The 21,034-nt window shown below is 44.6% G+C and overlaps 1 long non-coding RNA gene across 1 annotated transcript; it reads right to left on the bottom strand.

Moving 5' to 3' along the window:
• Positions 1 to 15,442: 15,442 nt before the first annotated feature.
• On the bottom strand, positions 15,443 to 20,789 carry LOC125934647 (uncharacterized). The gene is made up of 3 exons (XR_007461481.1): positions 20,626 to 20,789; positions 19,352 to 19,452; positions 15,443 to 17,540 (listed from the first exon to the last, which is right to left on the bottom strand). It is a non-coding gene; the product is annotated as an uncharacterized LOC125934647 (long non-coding RNA).
• Between the last annotated feature and the right edge of the window lie 245 nt (positions 20,790 to 21,034).

The following is a 21,034-nucleotide window of genomic DNA, read 5'->3' as shown; positions in this document are numbered from 1 at the left end:
TTCTGGACCAGTGAACCAAGTGAAAGATAGGCCATTTTCTTTTGTTTCCATCTTGACTGGGAATATCAGGTCTCCAAAGGAAGGATTATTTCAAGACTACTTTGGGAAATTATATTTGGATATTTCACACTCTGCCATCATTTACCATTCTGCCCCCACCAGTGTGTCCACTGTGCAATCAAAGCCCTTCTCCCTTCTAGAAAGATGTGTCATTTGGTTTTGTGGCCTAATGACCCCATTCTGGCCTTAGAGACCATGAATCAGTGGCTTGAGTTTGGAATTCCGATAGTTTGGCCACTGTAATTCAGATTTCCAGCTTCGATTTCCTGTTCACCTACAACCACGACTTTCCTCCACACCCGCATTTTGGCTCAAAAGCACAAGACAAACAAGGGATTGAAAAGACTTCATGTGTGAGAGTTTTAATTTTCCTCTGAGGGAAAAAAACACAACAAGTTATGATTTTCCTCCAAGCAAACAAACTGTTTTCCATATGTTTCCAAGAGAAAACTGCTTTTCTGTTATTCTGCACGTTCCACAGATAATTCCAGTGGGGGGAGCTTAGGAAGCAGCACATTTTCTCATGTTGCAGGGAAAAATGCGTTTTCCAACTCACAGTCTCTTAAGCTCTGGTAATTGGGTCTGAAGCACCCACTCCTCCTCTGCTTCTGAAAGGGAGCCAGAGAACAAAGAGAAGCAGGCTTCGGAAGCTCCAAGGGCCACTGGATGGGATCCCGACAAGGCTTGGCCTCACGGGCCTGTGACAACTGGGATCCCACGCTCCTGTCCCTGCCCACAGCGTAGTTGGGGGTGGGGGGCTGTGCATGCTGCAGAAAGGCGGTGCAGAAATAATTTCTGCAATGTAACCTTCTGGACTCTGACTCCTGGGGCATCTGTAGCCCCCAGTCTCAAAACTTGGAAGTGGGGCCTGGGGTGGCCCTTCACATCCTTGCTAGAACATCAAAGACTTTGGTACGCGCCTGTGTCCTTCCCCCACTCCACTACCTTCAATAGCTCCCTCATTGCTTTTAGGATACGGTCTGCACTCCTCAGATATTCTCATAAGTTCCCAATAACCTAGTTCTGCTGTTTCTTTATTCTCCCCTCTCATTACTCGCTCTGTAATTCTCTCTCCACGAGCCCTGCCTCTTTCTGGCCTCCAACATACAGAAGTGTTTGCAAGCCCCTTGAACGTACTGGGCTTTTTCTGCATCGGGTGTCGTTCCTGGGAACGGGAATGATACACACGTGTTTCCTGTTGACAATTCTTATTCCAACTTCAAATCTCAGCACAGGATTGCCTCCTCCAGGGAGCCTTCCTTCAAGGCCGGGCAGGTGTCCGCCCTACTTGCTGCTGTAGTTCACTGCGCTTACCACATCACAGTGAGTCGCTGCCAAGTATTTACTGAGCACCCTATATGGCAGCCGTGTGCTAGGCACTGAGGTACCCTAGAAAGACAACGGCAATCAGCAATGACAATAACCAAAGAGATGAGGAAGTACTATGTGTAATAGTACAGGGAAAGAAGAGAGTGTAGAAATGGAAAACAACGAGGGGGGTGAAGACAACCTTATCCTATTTTATTTATTCTTTTGTCTTCCAAGCTTTTATTTAAATTCCGGTTAGTTGGCATAGAGTGTCATAGTAGTTCCAGGTGTAGTATCTTGTTTTATTCTAACTTCCTCTCTACCTCTCTGTCTCTCCATTGGACAGTAGGTTTTTTGAGGACAGAGATTTGTATTAATCACTTCTTTATTTTTAACGCCCAGTACAGGACACAGCATAGAGAAGGCACTTGATAAGAATTTGTGGTATGAAATATAAGCATTTTCTGTTCCATGTCTGGACGTATTTTTAACTCTGTGGGAAATTAAACACGTCGAACATTATTCCAGGAAAGGTAAACTGGGCCATTAAAGGGACAAAGAACAAAGACACTGGCTCATTTGGGAATCAAGATCCCTTCCTACTCTGCCATGCACCTATCATTATTGGCATGATGGTAGAGTGGTTTCCATTATGTCTTTATTTAAAAAAATCTTTTTTTTAAAAAAAAGGGCGCGCCTGGGTGGCTCAGTTGGTTGAGCATCTGACTCTTGGTTTGAGTTCAGGTTATGATCTCACAGTTTGTGAGTTCAAGCCCCATGCTCACAGTGTGGAGCCTGCTTGGGATTCTCATTCTCTTTCTCTCTCTCTCTCTCTCCCTCTCTCTCCACCCCTCTCCTGTTTGCTCTCCCTCTCCCTCTCTCTCCCAAAATAAATAAATAAACTTAAAAAATATCTTTAATTTTACATCCTTAAATTCTTTGACAACGTTCCCTCAAAAGAGAAAGCCTGACTCCCCTTACCCTGAGTGTAGGCTGGTCTTAGTGACTAGCTTCTAACAGATGGGATATTGCAGGAACGATGATGTGTTCATTCTGAGGCTAGGCCACGAGAGACAAAGAAACTGCTGCTTCCATTTCTCTCTCTCTTGCCCCCTGCTCTGTGGGAAGCTAGCCGCCATGTTTTAAGAACCCCACAGTGGCCAATATAGAGAGACCCACATGGTGAGAAACTAAGGCCCCCTGCCAACAGCCAAATGAGTGACTGTCTTGGGAATAGGTCCATCAGTCCCAGTCAGGCCTTCAGATTAATACAGCTCTGACCACAACCTTGGCTACAACCTTATGAGACACCCTCAGCCACAAGCACTTAACTGCGATGCTCCCAGATTCCTGACCCCCAGAAACCTCAATGTTTGCTTTTAACCACTAAGTTTTGGGATGATTTATTAGGCTGTAGAGGATAATTAATATAATTTGTCTGCACTCTTGAATTTACATAGAAAGAAGAGGGAGTTGGCTGGGCCTCCTGTGCAGGGGAAGGCTCTTCAATTCCAGAGAGGAAAGGAAGATTTGTCTACAAAAGCAGAAGGGTAGTTACTTTCTTGTCCTGAGGGAGACTGGACCTACCTCGGGATTGTGGGTTTCCAGCCTTCTCCATCGCATTTCCTCATGCCCCTAATGAGATGGGGACACAATGTAGGCGTGTAATTTATCATGCTTGTCTCTTGAAAACGTTCTATGTGCTCAGCACTATTCTAATAAGTTTTGCATTTATTCATTCATTTAAGCCTCACAACAACCCTATGAAGTATTATTATTGTCCCTGCTTTACAAATGCGGAAACTGAGGCACTGAGCTGTGAACTAACTTGCCAAGCAGGTTTTTTTTTTTTTTAATGTTTATTTATTTTTGAGTGAGAGAGACACAGAGCACCAGCAGGGGAGGGGCAGAGAGAGAGAGGGAGACACAGAATGTGAAGTAGGCTCCAGGCTCCGAGCTGTCAGCACAGAGCCTGATGCGGGCCTCAAACCCATGAACTGTGAGATCATGAGCTGAGCTGAAGTCAGACGCCTAACCGACTGAGCCACCCAGGCGCCCTGCCAAGCAGGTTTGTAATGTTGGAGGAAAGGTCCTAATATAAATGAAGGCCTATCATGTGACCAGCATTTTGACAAACACTTTGATATTGTTTCATTTAATCCACAAAACAAAATCTATAAGGAATAGATCAAAGCCCTGTTTTTTAAAAATGTCTTTAATATTTATTTTATTTTTGAGAGAGAGAGAGAGCACAAGCAAGGGAGAGGCAGAGAGAGAGGGACACATAGAATCCAAAGCGGGTTCCAGGCTCTGAGCTGTCAGCACAGAGCCTGACGTGGGGCTTGAACCCATGAACCACGTGATCATGACCTGAGCTGAAGTCAGACGCTTAACCGACTGAGCCCCCCAGGCGTCCCCAAAGCCCTGTTTTTAAATGACAACAAAAGTGAGGCCCAGGGAGGTTGCATGACTTGCCACACAGGAAGTGGCAGGCATGGGTTCAAAGTCTGGGTCCTGCTGCCTCCAAAGCCCCCTTTTCCTCAGCACCCACCTGCCTCCCTGTTCCCATCACACTCCCTGTACTTTCATCTTCAGATGTGTGTTTGGCAAATCCAGAAAAATCATCCAGGTGTTGGCCAGCTGCCTAAATGGGGAATGAAGCGACAGCCCCGAATTCACACCTCCCCAGTCACCTCCAGGCAGCTGTTATCTGCACCCAAATCTGTGCCAGTACACTTTTCCACAAGCCTGGGGTAAGAGATGAGTGGACAAAGCAGGCAGGGAGGAAGCACGATAAATGGGATGCAATGAAACCCAGCATTTGTCTTTGAGGCGGGAGTGCAATAAATCCAGAGGCACCTGCACTGTGACATTCCTGAGGCTGAAGCCACCACGGGGCTTGGCTCTCCTTCTTGGGATGCAGCAGGAATTGAGAGGCAATGGAGGGAAAGCTCTCTCCTGACTGTCAGAGAGGCCAGCTTCAGGACAAATAGTGAAATGTGTACTGTGTGCCTACCTCCTGCCTGTCTCTGTAGAGTGGAAAACCTGCTTCTCTGTACCCAGCAAGCACTTAGCCATGTTGGCTTCCTCCCCCTCCCCTCTCTCTCCCCGACTCCAGGCTTCTTCCCCAGGGTTTGAGATATCCTTCTGACTTAACATAGAAGCCAAGATGGCTTCCTCATGAGCTAGAAACTATTAGCATTTCCTGGCATTTCTCTCGGGAAATGATTTGGGACTTTCTCTTGATACTTGGGATGATGGAGTTTTGCCATGATACGGGGGAAGAAGAGAGATGTGTGGTTCAACCATCAAGGGCTTAAGGATAACCTTGACGACAAGTTAGAAATACAGATCCCAGTTTCACACCAGCAATTCTGATTCACTGGGCGCTGCTGTGAATCTACATGTACGCCATCGGCTTGGCCGTGTTTAGAGAAGCTGAAAGAAAATCATCATCTAGAATGGACCCATCAGCCCTGGATGAACAAAAGATCCAGCTGTCAAGAACAGCTCGATTCATAATCATCACTCTTTGAAAAATTATTAAGACCCTGGTTACCTTTAACCAAGAGAACGTAAAATTTTGTATTCCATCGGGAAGGTGACTAAGTTCTAAAAAGAGAGGAAGATAGAGTTTCCGACAAAATCAGAAGGGCAATTGCCTTTTTATCCTTATGGAGACTGGGCCTTTCTTTGAGGTCCTTCAGTCCTTTCCAGGAGCTACTGTGGTCCATTTTTTGTTTGTGTCTGTGGTGGGCAGAATTTTGGTGCCCACGACCCTTGGTCCTAGCATTACACCCACGAATGTGTTAGGTTACATGGGCAAAGGGACATTGTAGTTGTACTGAAGTTGCTGATCCGTTGACTTTAACACAGGAAGATGATCCTGGATTAACTAGGTGGGCCCAATGTAATCACATGAGCCCTTCAAAGTGGAAAAGGATGGCAGAAGGTAAAGTCAGGGAGATTTGAATAGCAAGAAGGATTTGGCATGCTGTTTCTCACTCAAAGATGGAGGGGCTATGTGAGAATGAATCCCAGTGGCCTTATGGAGCTGAGAGAGACATCTGCCTCTGACAGTCAGCCAAGAGGGATCTCAGTCCCACAACCTCAAGGATTGGATTCTCTCAACACCCTGAATGGGTTTGGAAGTAGAAGCTTCCCTAGAGACTTCAGATAAGAGCCCAGCTAGCTGACACCTTGACTTCAACCTTGAGGTCCACGGCTCAGAGCCCAGAAGAGCCTGTGTGGACTCTTGACCTATAGAATCGGGAGACAGTAAGTAAGCACTGTTTTTCACATACAGCATTCAGGAAGTGCTGAGTGTTTGTCACACAGCACTAGGAAAATAATAGTGTCCAAGTGGTTTTATTTTGTGAATGTTTGGTCTGGAAGTTTTGGTTGGATTTGGTTTTTGGTGTTCTAGCTCCTGAGTTCACTGCCGAATGGCTGCTCACGTACAAGCCCCCCGCCTCACTTTGAAGACCACATCAGATTCCACTTCCCATAGGAATCTTTCCCCAACAGAGCCACCTTTGGCATCAGCAGTGATGGTCTTTGCTGAAAAGGTCCTAATTTATTGCTGAGAGAAAGGCAGAAGTGGAGTGGGGGCAATAAAGGGTGGAATGTGTGTATGAGGGGGATGGATGTTTAGGAGCCCAGTGGAAAGATAGGTTCATTCATTCATCCATTCATTCATTCCAGAAATAGTGGTTGAGCATCTATTCTGTGTCCGGTAGTCTTCCAGGAACTAGATGTACCAGTGATACACCAGGTCACTCTCTGAACACTCTATGTTCTAGAGGAGGGAGGCAGATAATACACAAGTCAACAACTAAGTAAAGAAAATACCCCAGACAGTAATAAGTCCTATGGGTAGAAAACCTCCCATAACATGTGGCTTCCAGAGGAAGTCACTTTGGAGAGGGCACCCTGTTCAAATCCTCTTGGAGGATGTAATCGTTGAACTGAGACCTGAATGATGAAAAGGGAATTGTGTCCTAGCACGAGGACACAACTGCAAAGCCCGGGGGCTGGAAGGAACTTGACAAGTTTATGGAGAAAAGATGTGGTGAACAAGTGGTAGGGGGTGGGAAGTGGGGAGCATAACTGAGGCCAGACTGGTAGGTAGAGGCCAAATCAAGTAGGGCTTTGTAGACCACAGCTAGGAGTTTGGGTTTGATTATCTGTACACTGGGCAGTCACTGAGTATGGAATATTAAAGCGACTGCTTCCAGCCTAGTTTTCCTGCATCCGGTCCCTCCTTCCTAATCTCTCCCCTGTTCTGCTGCACCAGAGGGACCCTTGCAGAGAGCAGGCCTGGCCATGTCACTCTAATTCTACCAACCGTCGCTGACTCCCGTAGCCCACAGGGTGAAGTCTGGACTGGATTGGGCAGACCCTCGTGGTAAGGCCCCTTCCTAATTCCCCGGGTCGTCTCCAGGCCTCCCTCATCTCAGCTCCCGGGTCAGACCACACAAAACTGTGCTCCTGTCCTTGAGAACACCCTACTTTTCTCTCCTTGATGTATCAACGTCAAGCAAGGGTCACAACAGGAAGAAGATGGCACCCTGCCAGGAAGTTCATCCTAGGGACCATGGGCAGAGGCGAGGGCTAAGTTAGGGGAACCCATCACCCGGTGACTAACAAGAACAGGGAGCTATCCTTAGTTACTGCAAATGTCCCGAGAGGCAGGAGGAAGGAGGGGTGTTAGCACATACGGGCAACAGTTGGAGCCTGCAAGCGGGAGCATCTGACAGGAGCTGTGGCCCAGGGAAGATGCAGCTGAAGTCAGAACATGTAGGCTTGGAGGGAGCCGGGGAGGGAGAGAAGACATAGTCCAATCGCTCTAATCTTACAGCCCCCTGCCGGGACCGCCCATTGGCTATAAAACAGAAAGCCAGAGGGCAAGGCTGCTTGGTGATGCGCTAATGGCAGCCAGCCTCACGGGCCACAGAGGAGAGAAAGCAGGGGTCAGATGGGGGAGCCCACAGGCTGACTCCTCTCACTACCTGGAATGTCTTCCCCTGCTTTTTTACCTGGTAAGGTGTATCTTCGTAAATACCTTCCCAAACCTACCTAGGCAGAAGGGAATAAATGAAGTATTCTACTAAAGTCCTTGCATTGTCCAGAAGGTAGCAAATAATAGAGCAAAAAAGAGAAATGTTTTCATGAAACTATTGAAAGGGTCCTTTGTTTTAAAGAAAACAATAGTTCTGTGCAAGACACTTCTCTGCATGGGTGAAGAAAGTCATGTGGGATAGCCCTTTTAAACATAGCTCTGATGTAAAACCCAAGACTCCTACGTGCTCAAACTGTATCAGTGGCCCAAACAAATACCAGCAGCAAGCAGACAGAAAATTAGAGAAGTCACTACCATACACATCTGGATAACCAAAAACAAACAACCAAAAAAAAGCTTCTAAGAAGTCAAATTGGAGAAGTGAAAATACATGTTTTACACGATAATCAAATGGCCATGCCCGTGGTGATTTGGGGAATCTGCCTTCTCAGAGTGAAAGCCACGGGTTACTCTGGGAGGCAAGAAGAAAGAAGGAAAAAGATACACTGCATAATGAAAGGGCATCACACTGAATAGAAGATAATTCTCTTGGACATGAAATGCAATCAAGTCAAGACCCATATTTTATCTCTGCTGGAGGCAGTTTTATTTGTTAGTAAAGTACAGGGATAATCAACCATTGTTCTCCCTGCCAAGACTGTCAAAACAAATACAAGCTTCTTTGCTCAGTGCTAAAAATGTCTGAGCCTTTGGAGAACAGCTGGGCAGAAAGCAATCTTGCTCAATTTCAGCACATTTTTTCCCAAGTATTAGGCTGTCCGAACGCAACCCACATCAAAGCTTCGCAGACACCCACTGCAGGGACAGACCTATCATGAGAACACGGCCTATCAAACTGGAGCAAGCAGAAAGCACAATGAAACCACTTTAAACTTCTCCAACACCCTGTCTGAAGGAGCAGACTCTGAAGCATAAAGAGCCTACTCTAAACAAATAATTCCTCTGAGTTCGTTTTTATAAATACACAAAAATAATGTTGGTCTGTTTGCAAAACGTTGTGTCTCGAGAAGGCTCTGGGAGCATTAGAAATGATTTATGATTTCTTGGCTATCATATCGATGTTGCCTAAGGGACATCTTCTCCTAAGCATCTGCAGAATTATTCTCCAAGGTATGAAGTCAGCTTTTTATGAAAGTGTGTCTTTTTTGTAGCTCTGTGATTTGTATTAATGAGGAGGTGCATCAGGGTGTTTGGGGATGCAAGTAACAAAAACTCAACTGGCTTAAACAATAAGAATATTTCTTTCATCAAGTAACAAGAATCTAGGATGCAATGTATAACATGGTGATTACAGTTAAGAATACCATATTTCATATCTGAAAGTTGTTAAGAGAGCAGATCTTAAAAGTTCTCATTACAAGAAAAAAAATTGGTAGCTATATATGGTGACATGTTAACTGGATGAATTGTGGTGGTCTTTTTGCAATGCGTACAGATATTGAATCATTATGTCTTATACTTTAAATATAACATTTTATGCCAATTGTACTTCAAAATTTAAATACATACAGGTATGCATGCATAAATCTATACATAAAACAAGAATCCCAGAGGTAAAACAGTTTCAGGTGGATTAACCCAGTGGCTCAAATGGGTCATGAAAGACCCAAGTTCTTTCCATTTTGCTCCTCTTCCATCCCTGCTGGGTCCCCTCATAGTCATAAGATGGCTGCCATAGTTCCAGGCATCACACCTAGATACTAAAGTGTTAGAAGAATAGGGTGTGTTCCTGTAAGTTTCTTTTTATCAGCGAGAATAGGGTGTTTGCAGAAGGCCTCTCAGCAGATTCCCTATCATGTTTTATTGGTCACAATTGTGTCATAAGCCTATGTCTAACAATCACTAGAAAGATAAATGGGATCCCAATGCAACCATTAGACCAACTTACTTCTAAACACAGGGATAGGGTCACCTTTCCATGACATGACCATTCTGAGGGAAGAGTAGACACCCAAGTAATTGCAGGATCCTGCCAGCTAAGAACAAAGGGGAACAGCTTATTAGGTAGGCCACCATCTGTGTCCTCTACAATTGGGACACAGAGCAAAATAAGTTTGGCTTAACTGAATTTTTGGCTTAACCAAGGGATATGCAGAAAACTACTTAGATGGTGACCTTGGCTATTAAAAATTATTCTGGGGGCGCCTGAGTGGCTCGGTTGGTTGAGTGCTTGACTCTTGATTTCAGCTCAGGTCATGATCCCAGGGTTGTGGGATGGAGCCCCGTGTGCTGAGCTCCACACTGGACATGTCGATTCTCTCTCTCTCTCTCTCCCTCTGCCCCTCTGTCCCGCTCACACTCTCTCCCTCTCTCTCTCCAAAAAAAAAGAAAAAAACTCTGAAATGTTTTATTCACTCTTTTCCCTACTGCATAAGGTGGAACACTGTGATGTGTCTATGCCTAATGGCATTCCTCTCCTCCCACTCTTGACAACTCCTCCTTTATCCCCATCCGGGATGGTGGGAATAAGCTTTGACATCATGTCTATACAATGGGCTCCTGCCTCCCTGGTCACAGATGATTGGAACTGAGGCATGCGGTGGACCTTAGCTGGACCAGTCAGCTTCTCTCCCCTGGGAATTTCAAATGGGGACACTATCCTGTTGCATCGGTATCTTCATGTGATCGGGCCTGTAATACGAACCCCCCAGCACCGTCAGGCAGCTGTTTTATGCCATTCGAGATGTGAAGAAAAAGTTGAAGGTTGGGAAGGTAAAAATGAAATAGATACACAGAGAGAAGTGGACACAAGCTTTGGCTCCACGAGACACCTTAAAACCCTCCCCCCGACACCCACACATACACCCCCATCTAAATCCAGATCTCAGCTAGTTCCAAAGAAGAGTCCTAACCAGTACGTGAGAACACGGTGTCCCTTTGCAGGGATGACTAAGGGTTCCGCAGCATTTGGGGACCTTCGTTAAGAACTTCCTGTTCTCATTAGTCAGAAAGCTATGTGTAGAAAACAGAAGACAATGAGTTATACCTGTCATAAATCCGTCCCAGAACTCGCTACAAAAGTTGGCTTTGTTTCACTTAAGTCCTCCCTGTTGGTTCAGTTTCTAAAGCTTTAATTCTTTTCCCTAAAAAGTATTTAAACAAAACACTCAACAGTGAAAACAAGACATCCTCTTGAGGGCTGTGTGCTGTGTCGTGTGGTGAGAGGGGCTGGGAATGGGAGTGCTATGTACTGAATTCCAGCCATTTCCCTTTCATGTATTGTTTAATCCTCACCACATACTCTGCAGCGATCACGATCGAACCATTTCACCAGTGAGGAAGCTGAGTCTCAGAGAAGCACACTGATTTTGTTAGGGTTCACATGGCTAGAAAGCCATGGAGGAAGATTTGAAACCCAGGTCGAAGGAGAACCAAAGCTAATGATGTTTCCACTATTCCATGTTTTATATATTTAAAAAAAAATTGGGGGGTGCCTGGGTGGCTCAGTCAGTTGAGCGACTGACTTCGGCTCAGGTCATGATCTCATGGTTCATGAGTTCGAACCCCACGTCGGGCTCTGTGCTGACAGCTCAGGACCTGGAGCCTGCTTCAGATTCTGTGTCTCCCTCTCTCTCTGCCCCTCTCTCTCTCAAAAATAAACAAATAGGGGCGCCTGGGTGGCGCAGTCGGTTAAGCGTCCGACTTCAGCCAGGTCACGATCTCGCGGTCCGTGAGTTCGAGCCCCGCGTCAGGCTCTGGGCTGATGGCTCAGAGCCTGGAGCCTGTTTCCGATTCTGTGTCTCCCTCTCTCTCTGCCCCTCCCCCGTTCATGCTCTGTCTCTCTCTGTCCCAAAAATAAATAAAAAACGTTTAAAAAAAAATTAAAAAAAAAATAATAAAATAAACAAATATTAGAAAATTTTTTTTAAATTTTTGTAATGTTTATTTATTTTTGAGAGAGAGAGAGAGAGAGAGAGAGAACACAATCGAGCAGGGGAAGGGCAGAAAGAGAGGGAGAGAGAAGATCTCAAGCAGGCTCCAAGCTGTCAGCACAGAGCTGGATGCAGGCTCATGAACTCATATGCTTAACCAACTGAGCCACCCAGGAGCCCCATGTTTTACACAATTTTAAAAAGTACCTTGATTGGAGGCCCTGTTGGGTAGATTCTAGCCAAGAGACTTTTGACTCTGTTAGTATTTGCAAATATAGGATATTCTGTATATTCAGGGAAAGAGACGGGGATGTGGGAACAAACCTCCTAAGCACCAGATCGTTGAAGGATATTTTTGCATTTTCTTTTTTTTAATGTTTATTTAGTTTTGAAAGAGAGACCATGACTGGGGGAGATGCAGAGAGAGAGACTGGGGGACAGAGGATCCGAAGCAGGCTTTGTGCTGACAGCACAGAGCCCTGCATGGGGCTCAAACTCACAAAACCATGAGATCAGAACCTGAGCCGAAGCCGGACACGCAACCGACTGAGCCACCCAGGTGCCCCTACTTTTGCATTTTCTAAATTAAGCGTTGCTACGTCTGGCAGGAACAGAAAATAGCCATTTTTAACACCTTATGGATCAAGGTGGAAAACCCAAAAGCCAAAGGAGAGATGGGCAGTGGTACAAGATCCTTAGCTGGGCCTAGGAACACTTTGCAGGCCTCTGGTTCCTACTGTCTCAGTAGGTGTACATTCTCAAGCTGTTGATTTTTCTTGACTAATTAAAGCTGATTGGAGTTTCAGAGTTTTGGCTTTGTGTTAGTTTTCGCCCATCTTTCACATACTCAGACTCACGTACTGCCTGCTGCTGCCAGTTAGCAATAATGTTGGAGCCGAGTCAGTCCTGGCTGTTGCCAGCCTGTACCGGCACCTGTCAGAATGAGATTAGGTAGATTCAGGCAAAACCATTTACTTTTCCTCGCAAGACTATCGGCCAAATGTTTCAGTCCAACTTTCCCAACTCCCCCAAACTGACACAGACACATAAAGCTGCCCGTCTGGAATGTGTTGCAGATCGGAACCAAAATTTTACCTTCCCCTGCTGCTGTTCTGTAGGCTTGTTAACACTTTTCTACCTATTGAGTGTTTTGTTTTATCTAGATTTCAAAAGCAAAGCAGGGGACTTGTTTTTCTTAATTACACAGAAACGTCACATGCTTATTTTAACGCGTTCCAATGTTACAAACACAGAATGTAGAAGGGGGAAATTTGGATTGGAGCTTTTAACACCGTCGGTAGCCCTTCCTGTAAACCTTGCCAATGTCAAGAACATCTTAAGGAATGTCAACCACAGGAAAACGCCAATCTGTCAAAATGCCCAGGGAATGGAGATTCCAGGTCGTCTCAGAGTTAACCAGAAAATCATTTTCACATCAACCCTTGAAAATCTTACTGAAAAGTATGAGTCGAGTTTCCTGCCTTAAGAAGCACAGTTTACTCCCAATGCAATTAAATTCTTCTGTGATAGTTGTGGGTCAGGCTGGACCTCGGGCTAAACATTTGGACCCCAACTCCCATTGTCTAGAAAACAAAACAGGAGATTGGGTAGAATTTGTACTTGACCCTAGGACATGTTTTTGAAGTTCCTTAAGTAAGCTTTTCTTCCATGTATTTTATTCCTTTTCCCTTGTGTAGAAAAAAAAAAAAAAAAAACAAAACAAAAACGGCCGCCCTGAGAGTTTTGCCTGTATAAATTCCAGTCAAATCAAGATTTTACTGTATTTAAATTTTCTCATCTAATGAAAGATGCAACTGGGGCCTCAGCCCTCAGGAGTGGGGGACGTCCTTCTCTCCCTGGCCGCAGGCCAGCCGCAGGTGGACTTGGAGGAGAAGGGGGCTCCTCCCTAGCATACCACCTTCCTCCTGCCTCCTCCCCCAGGAAGAGGACAGAGGGCAGAGACCTTACATTTGGTCATTTCTTCCCAATCATTTGTCACTGTCCAGACCACGGTTCCTCAGCCTTGGTACGACTGACATTTTGGGGGCCAATACTTTGTTGGAGGGGCTGCCCTGAGCGCCGGAAGAGGGTCAGGAGCATTTCTGGCCTTTACTCACTGGATGCCAATGGCATTCTCCCAGCACCGCCCCCCTCCCCCCCCTCCAGCTGTGACAACCAAAACTGTCTCCAGTCATTGCCAGATATTCCCTAAGGGACCAAATTGCCCCCAGTTGAGAACTACTGGTCTAGACGAAGGCACGATTATTCTTTCTCCCCCCCTCCACCGCCTCTCGTCAAGATTATGAGATTTTTTTGACCTTGGCAAGCAATTTCATAACATATTTCCTGTGCTCTTTCATGGAAGAACAAAAATAATTCTCTGATGAAAGTAATATTTTGACTTGAATTGTGTGAGGCAGGCCTTGGTAAAATACAACTGCAGGTTCTGCATTGTTTTTGGAAGACGGTAGATTTGTTTTCTGCATCAAGCCTGATTTTGATTCTAAATACTGAATTTTCATACTTTCCTAAATTTCCCTTGTGGCTGTTGCCATTATGGACATCCAGTCACTGCCACAGTCACAGCCTCTTGTGTTGTGCCGTCACCCTCGATTTCGTGTGTGCATCTGTCTCACAAATAATTTTACCACTGTTACTGCTTCCTAACGCTTAATAGATTTTTCATCCATTGGTTTTTCAAATGCATTATTCTCTCTCTCCAGTGGATTGGATCATGTTTACATTTTATGTTCTTGAAGAGTTTTTAGTAGATTTCAAAAATCTGCTGAACTGGTGAAATTCAGGGGTTTAGTTTTATATTCCTGATTTTAAGCCTACAGAGAATTACTTTCACTGTAGAATGAGGTCGAAGTTAAATTTTTTTGAATAAGCAGATTTTCTGATTAAGAGAGTATCCCATGCATGTTGATTATCATTTTTCAAACAATATGTGTATGGGTTCTCTCTCTCTCTCTCTCTCTCTCTCTCACACACACACACACACACACACACAGAATTTTCCAGGTTCATCAGACTTAAGTGTTATTCTTACTTAGATTACAAAAAATAGAATACAAAGATATAGGTACTCTGACTATATAAAAAATTTGCATGTATAACAGGACAAAGCCTAGGATATAAAAATTTAAATAGTTGTATTGGTTACTGCTGACTTTTTTCTTATCCAAAATTTTTTATAAATTATTGTTTATATAAATTTAAAATAGCACATATTTTTCTGACCTTTTCAAGTGGCATATTCGCTAAAAATACAGAAAAAGTGAAATGATAAAAATTTACTCATTATATCACCACTGAGAGATCCTCACTATTAACATTTAGAAAATGTTGTTTCATTCCCAACAACAGTGCAAGAGGGTTCCCCTTTTTCCACATCCTTGCCAACACCTGTTGTTTCTTGTGTTGTTAATTTTAGCCACTCTGACAGACACCCCCACGTTTATAGCAGCATTACTAACAATAGCCAAACTATGGAGAGAGCCCAAATGTCCATTGACTATTGAAAGGATAAAGAAGATGTGGCATATATATATATATATATGTCCTTTACTCACTGGATGCCACACACACACACACACACACACACACACACACAATGGAATATTACTCAGCCATCAAAAAGAACAAAATCTTGCCATTTGCAACAACATGGATGGAGTTAGTATGATGCCAAGCAAAACAAGTCAGTGAGAGAAAGACAAATATCCTATGATTTCACTCATAGGTGGAATTTAAGAAACAAAAACATACGACCATATGGGAGGGAGAAAAAGAGAGACAAACCGGGTAACAGACTCTTAAGTACAGAGAAGAAACTGAGGGTTGAAGGAGGGAGGTGGGTGGGGGGTGGGCAAGATGGGTGATGGGTATATAGGAGGGCACTTGTGATAAGCCCTGGGTGTTGTACGTAAGTGATGAATCACTGAATTCTACTCCTGAGACCAACATTTCACCTTATGTTACCTAACTAGAATATTAAATAAAAACTTCAAAAGAAAAAAGTGCCATATGCTTAAAAAATAATAAAGTGATTATTGATCAATAAAAAGAAAAAAAATTTTCCAGTCCTTTTTTTCCTTTTGCAAAATTTAGATCACCCTCCACAGACAGCTCTTTACCTGCCTTCTTTTTTATCACAGTAAGCGCAGATATAAATATAACTGGTGTGTTCAAACTGCCCCCCGTTGTGGGACTTTGGGTGATTTGCAGCTCTTCATTATTCTATGGTTAATGCCGCAGTGAAAATCTCTACACACAAATCTTTGCATGCATATCTGAGCTGCACTTTCAACTTGAAAAGACAAATACCGGGTCAAGGGGTATAAATGTTTTAAGGTTCCATACATACTGCCAGATTACCTCCAGAAGGCTGTGCCCATTTTCAGTCTTTTTATTGGCAATTCTCTTGAAGGGCTGCCATCTTGTTCCGCCAGCCTCCAGGTCTGTGAAGGCATTTCCCATGGGGTATTCTTTAGATATGTCAGTGTAATAAGATCCATCTCAGGATATCTGTCAACAGCCTCCCTTGGCCCATCTCAAACCATCTGTCAATGGCAACTCTAATATATTTTGGGAAGATGCTATGCAGTTGCCAAAAACAAATTTGCAATTGAATCAGGTTTTCCAATCGGCTGAGTTGCAGCGTTGAACTGTGTTAATGACATGTGACAATCTTAGTATAATATCCAGAGACTCCATGTAGGGACATGTCCTTGTAAATTTAAGAGCAGCTGCACAAGGGAGAATGTGGATTACCTTTCACATGAATTCCGTAGAGCTCTCACCATCCCAACCATGTTGTAAACTTGGCAGCAAGAATCGACTGCCCAGCTTTAGCTCCGGGCGAGACTGGGGAGAAAAATGCCACTTTGACGCAGGGCTGCGTTACTTAGAGAGTGCTGCCGTCTGACTATCACACATGCAATTGGTAGCTTGGAGTGGGTAAATATTCCATGCCACCAAAGGATCTCTGACCAAGACAAATAAGTGTGATAACTTATGTGCTCCCAAGAAATGGTAAGGATCGACTTCCCGACGCTGTATAAAAATGTTCTGTAAATTGGAAGGCACTGTCCACATACGATTTTATTCCAGTTGTCATTGTATTGTTATGAGCTCTGAACTGACTCTGAGATCTGGATGTTAAAAACATCTAGGAACTATCTATTTTATTTTGGATGCACAACATTGTAAGTGCCAGTAGTTGCCTGGTGTCACCCCCCTCCAGCCCCTCCCTGGCTCCTCAACCTCTAGAATCATGGAGCCCAAATTAGACTTTAGCTTTCAAGGGGTTGGTGTATACATTAAGCATTCAAATGGCTAGAGTTGTCTCTGTGCTCAAATGGATGAAATAGTCACGGGTTCTCTTTTTTCTGTTACCACTGGCTAACTGAGTCACTTTCTGAAGTGTCACAGACAGCACAAAGTCCCCGGATATCCAGGCTGTTCCTTAGCTCACTGGGCCATATGGTCCCCTTGGCATCTAGTGTGAATGAAACAAACCACCAAAGCCAGAACCAATAGAAACCACGAGCAACATATAACAAACAGAGCTCAGAGCCCATCACCTTGCCAATGAGGCAGACTGGAAAGGCAGGCCTGACCTGAAAGGCTTCTCACTATAAATAGCTTTAATAAGAATAGGTTGTATCTAGCCACCCTCAGACAATCTCAAAGCATCTTCAGTGCTTCTCCTGTATGTGTCCTGTTGGAGACAACAATGGCCTGAATTCTTTTTGTCATCATAAGGCAGCCGAAACTCAACCAGGTGGCATTCTCCTAGAATGGAGACCACAATGTGGCCTATGTCATCTGCGTGTGTTCTATTGGCCTATTCCCATCCTGAATGTTTGGAGAGAATTTAGGGATTAGAATACCTAAGATATATTAGGCCTCTTTACCTATGTTTTTTCCTGTAGTTGTCCCCAGAGTTCTACAAATGAGGACTTTTTATCTCTTTCATAGAAGAGGAACCTGAGGCTCAGAGAGGTTAAGCATCTCACCCAAGGTTACACAGGAAGGAAATGGCAAAGCCAGGATACCGAATCACCAACTGCCTGACTTCAATGTCTTTCTTCTCTCCATTGCAGCATAGTGGAGTCTTGGGTGGGGAGATTCCTTCTGGATTGGCTTCTGAAAGGATCTTGTGCCTACAGATCCAGTCTTCTGTCTATCTCTGCCTCAGAGTTGCTGTTGAGCTGTTGGGGGAAGTGAATGGACACACGATGTATCACAGAGAGATCTAATTGGAATGAGAACTCAAGAGATTTTATCACTTTAATGAAGAATTGCTATTTTAAGATGGGATATATTGCTTATAAATTTGTGAAAGTTTTTTGTGTTAATTTTTCTGTCCAAATGAACCCATACTATCCTATATCAAAATAAATAATTTGCATATCATTTTCTGGGTTTTTGTTTAGTCTTAGGAGACTTGACCATTCATGTTACACGTAGAACTTGGAATTGCCTTTCATTTTTCTTCCATCCTGAATCAGTGTGGAATTCAGGGTCAGTATAGACAACTCAGGAATGTATGATTATGGCAGGAACAGACTGCCTAGCCCGGATCCCATTTCCCTGTCCTCTCTACCTCTAGCTGGACCCATGGGACTAGATATCGCCAAGAGACTGTGAGGTCACAGCCAGTCCAAGGTAGTTAAGCAGCATGCGTGCTCCTTCAAACTCCCTCTCTCCTCTTCCACCTGGATGCAGAGAACTTTGAGGCTCTTTGATGAGACAACTAGGGCACTGATTCTCAAACTTGAATATGCATCAGAATCAATTGGAAGGCTATTAAAGCACAGATTGCTGGGTCTCACCCTGGAGTTCTTATTCCACAAATCTGGTTGAGATCTGAGAATTTGCAAGTTGTATAAGTTCCCAAATGCTGTTGCTGCTGGTCTGAGGACCACACATTGAAACAATGGCCCTCTGGCAACGCCCTAGAGAAATACCGATTGCACTTTGTACTCCTCTGGGGGAATCTTAAACTTACTGGTGCCCAAGCTGCTGCTCAAAGCAGTGAAATAGGAATCTCCGGGAGTGGGGCCCACCTATTAGCATTGCCAAAGCTCTTCGGGTAACGACAAAGCGCACTTAAAGTTGAAAACCATAACCTTGAAGTGGTTAGCCTTCAAGGAAAGCCTTAAGACTGAAGGAACTTGGGGCGACTGGATGGCTCAGTCAAGCGTCTGACTCTTGATTTCGGCTCAGGTCATGATCTTACAGTTTGTAGGATGGAGCCCCTGTGCTGGGCTCTGCACTGACGGCTCTGAGCCTGCTTGGGATTCTCTCTCTCTGTCTCTCTCTGCCCTTCCCCCCCCCCCCACTCTCTCTCTCTCTCTCTCTCTCTCTCTAAAAACCACAAATGTTAAAAAATAAAAAATTTTTTAAAAGTACACTTTGTGTTAGGCTGTTGGAATTCTAGAGATGATTTGTTATCATAGCCAGCATTATCCTAATATGATAATGGTAACTATTAAGAACAAGCTTTCAGAAATTCTCTTTTTACCTCCTGCTTTGTTCTGCTCTGAGGGAGTATGGGTCAGATTAGTTCCAAGACATGTATTGGCTCACATTCTCCAAAGGTGGACATTTCAACAGAAATAAGGTTATAGCACATGTAATAGAGGAATAGTTTTTTTTCTTTGCCTTCCTTGTGGCCAGAATGGCAGGGCAACCCTAGATGCCCCTCTCCCCACCCCTTCACTTCCTCTTTCCTTGGGCACATTCACCTTCTCATCAGAAGCATGTTCAGAGCTCTTGGCTTGGCCAAGGTTGGACCCAAGATGGAGTGTCTTACGCTGATTGCATGTCTGCAAACCTAAACATAACTAGGTTTTCAGGCTTAGCTCTCCCAGAAAAGGAAAGGTCTAGGTCAATGGACTGGTTATATCTGAGAATTGGAACTGAACAATAAAGAGAAAGAACATGAGGTCCAACCTTACTTACTTGAATTTCCATTAAGGTTTTGGATCAAAGCGCTCTCTAAAAATAATTTACTTACTGCTCCCCTGGGGCACTGTGGAGAGCCGGGGTCGGAAGGCCAAGGTGGGATTCAGGTGATTCTGGGTCCCCTGCCAAATGTCTTCATACGCCATCTCTTAGCTAAAAAGATGGTGTAATTGAGATAACATAAGCATTTAAAAGGCATGGTGACCAAAAAAAGACATGCTAGAGTTTTATTGAGGATTTCAACCCATGTCTGTTCACTTTAAGGGAAGCCCACCAATAACCTGATGAATAAACTGGACAGATTTCCGCCCCCTCCCCCCAAAATAACAGTTTTAGATGGAAGGAAACAGGAAGGCTAATGGCTCTAAAAGCATATTTTGCAGATTTTGCTTTCTCATGATAAATGTAAAGGGACAAATACCCTCAGGCGAGGACTGCTTTCCTGGCTGAAGCAGCTCTTATTCTCGGAGCTTCCTTCAACTATCCCTACAGGGAAACAGGCAACTCTTTCAGTTGCAAGACACAAAATGCAACCTGAGACAGTGCAAGCCCGAAGGAAATGGTATTGAATCACGTAGCCAAGTGTCCGGAAACAGGACTTGCTCAGACATAGGCTGATTCAGGGGCTCAGGTACTGTTCTCAAGAGTCAGCGTCTCTCTCTCTTCCTGACTTGATCATATTCAAAGACCACAGCTCCCCGATTATCTATAATGGTTACCAGGTCTCCAACTTCCAACCTCATTCAAGTTCAGCAAGAATTGAGCGAGAATCTCCTTCCTAGAATTCCCACCGAAAGTCTTACTGCCTCTTTAAATGGCTCTAATTAAGTCACATGGTTATCAGTGAACCAATCATTGGCGGCCAAGAAAATGCAATGCAGTGATTGGCTGATCCTAAATCACATGCTCTGCTCCTGAGCCAACGGTCTAAGCCTTCTAAAATCACATGACTGAGAAGGGGCGTGGAGCTGTGAAAAGAAGCGGGAGTATGGTTCTGGGCAGCCAAAGCGTGGTAGTACCCGTACGTTCCAGAGTCAGCCTCTGAAAATTCTTCAACTGGCTTCCCCCGCCAGAGGCGGTTCAGCAGGCACCTCTGATTTCCCACATAGATTTTCCAGCAAGTGGCTATAAAGGGGAAAGACGGCAGCAAGCATAAACCTGTAAAGGGACCGCAGCTCAGGGGCAAAGGTCTTCTGAGAAGGGAAGAAAGCAACCACGGGAATGGGGGCTGTGTTACCCCGCCCGGTCATTGTCATTTCCCCAGGCAGAGCAGCCCGCCAATTCCGGAACTCAGGAACTGAATACCCAGTGCTGGGGAAAACTCACTTTCGGATGGAGACGCATGAGGCAGAAGCTTCCTCTCCTGTTTGCCCCGGGCCGCTTCCGTCCGTCCGCTGTCCTGACGCACACATAGCTCCTTTTATGATGCTCCATGGAAACCAGAGATGGAATGAATCAAAAGTGGTCAGAGGAACCATTGTTCTCCCCTGTAAAATAACCGAACCCTTGTTAATTTGTTGCCAGTCTCAGTTTCTCCCAGAAATATCCCCATTGGATGGTGGCTGTAAACAGGAAACTTGAAACCCTCAGTCATCCTTTGTATTAGTTAGTGTTCGTGGACAGCTGCAGGGGATCACCGTCCCAGAGCTCGGGCCAGGGTTGAATCCTCGTCGGGAGAAGAGCAGTATGTATTTTAGACGGGACACCCAGAGGAGAAACTGCATCTCCAGCAGGA

Source organism: Panthera uncia, chromosome D1, assembly GCF_023721935.1.
Source record: "Panthera uncia isolate 11264 chromosome D1, Puncia_PCG_1.0, whole genome shotgun sequence".
NCBI lineage: Eukaryota > Metazoa > Chordata > Mammalia > Carnivora > Felidae > Panthera > Panthera uncia.
The sequence above is the reverse complement of the archived record's forward strand: the minus strand, read 5'-3'. Positions and strand labels throughout refer to the sequence as shown.